This window comes from Mus pahari, unplaced genomic scaffold (genome assembly GCF_900095145.1).
Source record: "Mus pahari unplaced genomic scaffold, PAHARI_EIJ_v1.1 scaffold_13121_1, whole genome shotgun sequence".
In the NCBI taxonomy this organism is placed as follows: Eukaryota; Metazoa; Chordata; class Mammalia; order Rodentia; family Muridae; genus Mus; species Mus pahari.
In genome coordinates this window covers 6,618-14,634 of record NW_018393609.1, presented here as the reverse complement: position 1 = coordinate 14,634, position 8,017 = coordinate 6,618, and the positions used below count along the sequence as shown (strand labels likewise).

Here is an 8,017-nt window from a genome sequence, read left to right as displayed (position 1 = left end):
GTTGATGCTTTCCCTTTATTATCCTTTGAAGGGCTGGATTCGTGGATAGATATTGTATGAATTTGGTTTTGTCATGGAATACTTTGTTTTCTCCATCTATGGTAATTGAGAATTTTGCTGGGTATAGTAGCCTGGGCTGGCATTTGTGTTCTCTTAGGTTCTGTATCACATCTGTCCAGGATCTTCTGGCTTTCATACTCTCTGGTGAGACGTCTGGTGTAATTCTAATAGGCCTGCCTTTATATGTTACTTGGCCCTTTTCCCTTGCTGCTTTTAATATTCTATCTTTATGTAGTACATTTGTTGTTCTGATTATTATGTGTCTGGAGGAATTTCTTTTCTGGTCCAGCCTATTTGGAGTTCTGTAGGCTTCTTTTATGTTCATGGGCATCTCGTTCTTTAGGTTCACGAAGTTTTCTTCTATAATTTTGTTGAAGATATTTGCTGGCCCTTTAAGTTGAAAATCTTAATTCTCATTTTCTCCTATTATCCGAAGGTTTGGTCTTCTCATTGGGTTCTGTATTTCCTGGATGTTTTGAGTTAGGATCTTTTTGCATTTTGCATTTTCTTTGATTGTTGTGCCCATCTTCTCTATGGAATCTTCTGCAGCTGAGATTCTCTTCTATCTCCTGTATTCTATTGCTGAAGCTCACATCTATGTTTCCTGTTTTCTTTCCTAGGGTTTCTATCTCCAGAGTTATTACATTTTCAGTTTTCTTTATTGCTTCTATTTACCTTTTTAGGTCTTTTATGGTTTTGCTCATTTCCATCACCTGTTTGTTTTTGTTCTTCTCTCTCTCTTTAAGGACTTCTACCTCTTTAGAAGTATTCTCAAGTTTTTCCTTAAGACTTGTACCTCTTTAGCAGTGTTCTCCTGCATTTCTTTAATAATGCCCTTCTTCAAGTCCTCTAACTGCATCATGAGGTATGCTTTTAAATCTGATTCTTGCTTTTCGGGTGTGTTGGGGTATTCAGGACTGACTCAGGTGGGAATGCTAGGTTCTGATGATGGTGAGTGGTCTTGGTTTCTGTTAGTAAGATTCCTATGTTTGCCTTTCGCCATCTGGTGATCTCTGCAGTAAGTTATCATAGTTGTCTCTGGTTGGAGCTTGTTCCTCCTGTGATTCATTTAGCCTCTGTCAGCAATCCTGGGAGTCCAGTTTTCTCCTGAGTCTCAGTGGTCAGATTACTCTCTGCAGGGAATCTTTCTTCTAGCAGAGAATGTGCACAGAGGGCTGGCGTTCAGATCTGCCTCCTTGCTGAAGATGAAGACCCAAAACAGGGCCTGTGCCAGAAGATGTGTTGGCTCTGCAGATTATTCACTCACCCGCACAGTCTAGCCACTGAGGTACCTCTGGCAAGGAAGGTGCCCAGATTTCTGGAGCCTGAAATAGAGTCTGTCTCAGAAGTTAGGTTGCTTCTTTCTGTCCTGAAGCTGTGTAGCTTCTGCCGTCCCCACTCTTGCCAGCGCAGACTGGAGCCCAGAAGCTGTGTCACTTCTCTAGGCCACCCTCTAACTGACAGTGGACTGGAGCAAAGATGGTTCCCCTTCCGGCTCAGGCCAGGAGACTGCTCCTGGGTAGACACCCCTCCTTGGGCAGGAAAGGTGCCAGGTGAAGGTCCAGGCCAGGAGACTGCTCCCGGGCAGACAACCCTCCTCGGGCGGGAAAGGTGCGGGATGACTGGAACTAGAAACAGGCTCCTTCCCAAAAGCTATGATGCCTCTCAAATCTGCCCTCTCCCCGGCAGTGCACTGGAGCAAAGATGGCTCACCTTCCAGCTGAGGCCTTGAGACTCCTCCTGAGCGGACACCCCTCCTTGGGCAGGTAAGGTGCTGGATGACTGGAACTAGAAATGGGATCCTTCCCAGAAGCTGTGACATCTCTCCAATCTGCCCTCTCCCTGGCAGTGCACTGGAGCATAGATCAAGAATTTTCTATTGTGAACATCCTGGCCAAGAACTAGCAATGTTTTCAATTCAGTGTTTTTATTTCAATAGCTCAAGTACATGCAGATATCCTTATTTTATCATTTAATTAACATTCAATAATGCACTTACAGGAAATGACTGCATTTTTCCTAGTTATTACAAGTCATGTTTCTACCTTAACTTATTTAATAAATTGCAAACATTCTGTTAATACTGCTTATATGTCATAGACATGTCGGTATTGATGAGTTAATTATTATTATCATATTTTCTAAGGCTTAAAATGTTCACATGTATGGGTGATTTTCATTAGAGAAAATTCAGAAGTGACCCAACTATAAAATTTAACATAATAGGTGGCAATATTTATAGAAAATGTATTTCTTCATAATGGATGATGTCACGAATATGTTTTTCATGTATTTCCTAAGGGATTATTGCACCACATGACAGATTTCAGAACATCTCTGTTTGGAGACTGATCACATGATCTTCAGTTTTCAGTTTTGACTGAAGTGAAGTAGGAAAGTGAAAGGGAACTTGGACCTTAAATATTGTGTGAAATTTACAAGGTAAAGTAATGGTGTTACAAAAAAATCATCCTGAGTGAGACAACCAGACAAAAAAAGACAAAAATTCTATCTATTCATTTATATGAGGCTTTTATCTATTAAGTAATAATGCAGCAGGCTACACTCCATATAGCCACTGATTTTAGGTATAAAATAATGGCCTGGAAGAGTAAAGAATCACCATAGGAAGCAGAAATAAAATGTATAGTTATGGATGGATGGGATGAGAGACTGGAGTAGAAAGATCAAATGAGGAATGGAGAGAAGAAGTTCATACAGAAGGGAATATGGGAATGAACAGCTAAATCTAGGGATCATTTGAGGAGTTGTATTTGAAAGCCAGTACAGTTGAAGTTGCTTAAATATATTTGTATGTGTACAAAAATTTAATTGGAATCAACAAATAATGGTAAAATAATGGTAACGCCAAAATCCAAATGAACATCTCTAGTCAGTAATTGAAAGCTCTATTGTCAAATGACTTGCATATAATTTTTGACCAAAGGGTACCCATGAGAACCCATACAACCAAGGTTACAGTCAAGGCTATTGGTTGCACTAAACAATAGCTGAAGACAGCACCTCATAAGTCACGGACCATAGAGACATTAAACTGGCACCTACCTAGAGCCTTTATCACCCCTGACTACTTTTCACAATATTCCAAGGTATTCTGCATATTACTAGAGGAAATAAGAAAACACCACAAAGATTTTAATGCTGCAGTCTATGATGGTGACCTGCCCTCATCTGACACTGGTACAGCAGTGGCTCAAAATGTGTGGAAATAGCAACCCACTATCTAATTCAAATAGACGTCCACTTCATGAAATGAAACCCATGGCTGACAATGCCTTGGTAGCCAAACACCTGAGATTAGATAGGCAATGTAATTTATTTGTAATGACATTCTTCTGTGTACACAAAACAATAATTTTCTCAGCTATCATCAGAGAAGTGTCCTCCTATGCTAGATAACAACATTAGAGGCACACAACCAAACAATTGTCAGAGACTGGAACATTCAGTTTAAAATGGGGATTTCTATAAAGATCCCTGGCTTCAGTGTTTAGGGAAAAGAGCAGACAATTATTCAAAAGGATTGTACGAAATAGTGATGAGGGAGAACACTGATCAAATTTTTTAAAAAAGTGAAATAACATATGAAACATCCCCCACTCCCTCTATTGCCCCCATGTACTACTTTTTTTAAAAGCTAAACAAAGTGGTTTGGTTAGAGTGATTATTTATTGGATGAAACACCATGACCAAAAACAAACTAAGGAGGAAAGGATTATTTATCATCTTCATTATGATTACTGTTGGTGTGGTGAAAATCCATGACCAAAAGGAAATTGAGGAGGAAAGTTTTTATTAGGTGACTATCTCCACATCCTAATCCACCACTGAAGGACATCAATAACTACAGAATATCAGACAGGGCCAATATGTGGAGGCAGGAGATGATACAGAATCCACAAAGGGGTTCTACTTACTAGCTTGCTCATAATGTATTTCTCATCCTTCTTCCTTATAGAATTCATGGTTACCAGCATCAGAATGGCTTCACCCACAATGGGCTGAGCAATAACACTACAGGTTTTCCTAAAACCCACATTTATGGGGACATTTATTTAACTGATGTTCCCACTTTCAGATGAGGTTAGCATTTCTCAAGTTGATTTAAAAAAAAAAACAACAACTTTGCAGCATATTTAGCTTACACTTCCTCATTGCTGTTCATTATTGGAGGAAGTCAGGACAGGTACTTAAGTAGGGCAGGACCCTGCACACAGGAGCTGATCCACTGGTCATGGAGCAATGTTGTTTATTGGTTTGCTCACTGTGACTTGCTCTGTCTACTTTGTTATGGAACCCAGGACCACATTTGCAGAGGTCGCAATACACCCACAAAATACTGGGCCCTCCTACATCAAGGAATGATTAAGAAAATACCCTACAGGCCCGCCTATTGTCTGATCTTATTGAGCCAATTACTCAAATGAATATTCCTTATCAGACTAGTTTGTGTCAAGTTGACAGAAAACTAACCTGCTCAACAATATGAAATTTAAAAAAAAATAAAAATGTGTTAGACATTTGCCAGCCCAAGATCTGTTGGAATCTGCTTCTACAGAAGACCAGCTGAAACAACTAGCTTCGTGGGACTGAGCAATGGCTGATTTCTTCAACTTTCATTCACAGCTGACAATTTTGGGGAATACAATGGACACAGAGTTCAAAGTGGAGATTCGTAGAGTTAACTTTGCTAGGGGCTCATCTGACAGGAAGCAGTATGCCAGGCAAGACCAGCACAGTGAGATGCCTTCCTCCAGCAGTTCTATATCTCTGGACAGAATGCCCTCTGAAGTCTTGGTGAAGATACTTTCTTACTTGGATGTGGTGACCTTGGTGTGCATCGGATGTGTGAGCAGACGCTTTTATCATTTGGCGGGTGACAATCTTATTTGGGCCAGGAAGTATTCAGCTGCATTTACATCAATAAGATCACATTGGAACACTACTTCAGTGGAGGAAACAGCCAGGAGTGTGAACATACTGTCAGTTTGGGATAAAGAAGATGGATACTGGAAGAAAGAATATATTACAAAGCAGATCTCATCTGTGCAAGCAGCCCTCACCCACAATCTCGGTCCTGTCAACCACTGCACAGGTCTTCCTTGGAAAACCAAAGAGACCCTCAGAACATCTGGCTTAGGTTGGACAGTTATCTTAAGAGAGGCCAGTGGGAAAGAACACACCATGAAGCACTCTGACCTTTCCTTAAATGACACCTCTGTCACTGTTTTATGGCATGACAAAAAATGGCCACATTTAGACACATTGTCCACCCTGGAATTGTATGGCACCATACCAGTTTTTATGGAGCAGTATAATGGCCCTGACACAATTTGTCCACGATGGCTGTCTTTAATTGAAAAGTATGATTTGAGTAATTTAAGCAAGACTACTATGATTGGCTGCGACAGACATGTTCAGCTTTTCTGTGTAAATCCTGGCCTCCTGGTGGGGCTGTGGCAGAAGAATGGTGGAATAGCTTTTATCATGGCAAATCTTCATTTCCATTTCCTTGTGGAGAGAAGCACATTGGGCTCAGACACTATTCCCTATGCATTGCCTCCCTACACTGCATTTGTGCATGACGACCCAGAAGTGATGAGCATTTCTGGACACGAGGGCTATCAGCTGCATATCGACATTCATGGCAGTAGGACTTACTTCCTGTGTAGCACCTTCTGCAATCTCTTCTCCAGGAAAGCGGGCATTGAGAATGGATATGTGAAGTTCATGGTGATAAACTTAAAAAATAACAGAGAACACCTACCTCTTGTTGGAAAAGTTGGCCTTGAATGGAGTAGTGATCTTTTAAATGGCTGTATTGAGAGTTGCCTTGTAGTGGATATGACCCTGCTGAATGAGCAGGAGAAGCCCATCTGGTGTGTGAGTTCTCCAGTGTGCCTGAGGTCTTCTAGCTGCCTCTTTGATTTCCTGCAGCGAGCTTACTCTTTCGAGTACATGGACACTGAAGGAGGAGTGCGTGCAGACCTGGGGTGGATTGAAGATAGTGATGAATACGTCATTCTCAGCCTGGACTTTTACCTCAGTGTAGCAACAATAAACCATTGGTTTAAGAAGCAATAAATCTGAGTTAGCAGTAGGGAGTCTTGTTATTAGTAAGCTGTTTGTTTTTTACAACTTTGTTTTTATTGAAAGAAAGTTAAAATAAAGCATATTTGTGGTAAAAAAATGTGTTAGACAATATGAAAATTATACTAAGTTGGTAATAATAGTTTAACAAAAGTATAAACTAATGAATAGTCAAAATAATCTTAATAAGTGGTTATTTAAAAGATTTTATCAGAATAATGATAGTAACAGAAGATGCAGAAAAAGTCAGAATTCTGAGAAATTTCTTGTATTATTTCTAAATGTTTACCACATCAGATAACTTACATTGAAAATTAGAGAATAATTCCTGAATTATTCACTTATTCAATTAGAGTAGGTAAAGTTGAAACATCATACAGTTCAATAATTTCTTAATCTGTTAATTTATAAGAATATTCACCTATAAAGGTCTAGATATTTTCTACATATATTTCTGTAACCTTTATCCATTTCTGAAAGTGATAGTTTGAGGTAAATGGTAGAAAATTCTCCACAGTGTTGACAATGACTGCTATCAACACTCACCTAAGCAAACCATGATAAAATCTCTTAAATAAGAGAGGGTGGTACACACTTGAAGGGCTGCTTGTGTTTCCGGGTGTGCTGATAATTACCTTTGTATATAAAAACTTCTTTATTACTTGTCCAAAGAAAAAGGGAGCTAGCAAACACAACCCAGTGCAGTTAAAGAATAAAGTGTAGATGACAAAATATCACATAATAATGCAAACACCATAGTTGTACATCTCAAATTAATGAATAAAACCCCAATACGTGATGGAACTCCATGAAAGAGATTAAAAGATGCTCAATGACCATTCTGACTGTGTACGATGGAAAGATCACAGGCTGCAATTCATGGAAATAGAGACCCCAATTTTAAGGCCACAGGCAAGAGTGGAGAAATGTGCTCAGGATAAAGATATATTTAGTGGTAGAACTATTTTCACTGCTAACACATAAAATGATAAAATGTAAAAAGCAATCTTGAATCAATTTTAGACACCAGAGCAATGTCCTAGAAAACTCGCAGGAGCTACATTTTTCTTTTCTTTTACTTGGGAATGTATAATAAAATTATAAGTGTATGCAAATATATGTCTGGGAATTTTGTAAGACCATATTATTAATATTTTATACTAAAAATACTCTTTTCTACTATTGAACTACTTTGATCTTTTGAATATATAACATTTGACTATAAAATGAATAATTTTATGGATTAAATCCTTCTACTCATCGTGGAAAAGCCAACTACTTATGGCTCATGTAGCTGAAAGTAGACTGTTTTCACATATGAGCCTGTTGCTGCATGGTGTACAAAACACAACATACACATGTACATTGATGCCTGGACTGCTGGAAGTAGAGAGGAGAGGAAATAAAGAAGGAGATGTGTATTGGATGGAACACAGGGTCCCCAATGGAGGAGCTAGAGAAAGTACCCAAAGAACTGAAAGGGGCTGCAACCTTGTAGGTGGAACAACAATATGAACTAACCAGTACCTCCTGAGCTTGTGTCTCTAGCTGCATATGTAGCAGAAGATGTCCTAATCAGCCATCACTGGGAAGAGGTGCCCCTTGGTCTTGCAAACTTTATATGACCCAGCACAAGGGAAAGGCCTGGGCCAAGTAGTGGGAGTGGGTGAGTAGGGGAGCAGGGGCGGGGAGGTATAGGGAACTTTCGGGATATCATTTGAAATGTAAATAAAGAAAATAATAATAATAATAATGAAACAAACTTAAAAAAATAATCATGAACACAAGTCTCTCATTCTCACGAATTTTATAATACAAAATGAAATATTATTTGTGAAACCATATC

The 8,017-nt window shown here is 39.2% G+C and overlaps 1 pseudogene across 1 annotated transcript; it reads left to right on the top strand.

The window, feature by feature from the left end:
- The first annotated feature begins 4,608 nt into the window (after window positions 1-4,608).
- On the top strand, window positions 4,609-6,259 carry LOC110315636 (annotated as a pseudogene). Its single transcript, XR_002380219.1, has one exon. The product of XR_002380219.1 is annotated as an F-box only protein 15 pseudogene (transcript).
- The last annotated feature ends 1,758 nt before the right edge of the window (window positions 6,260-8,017 follow it).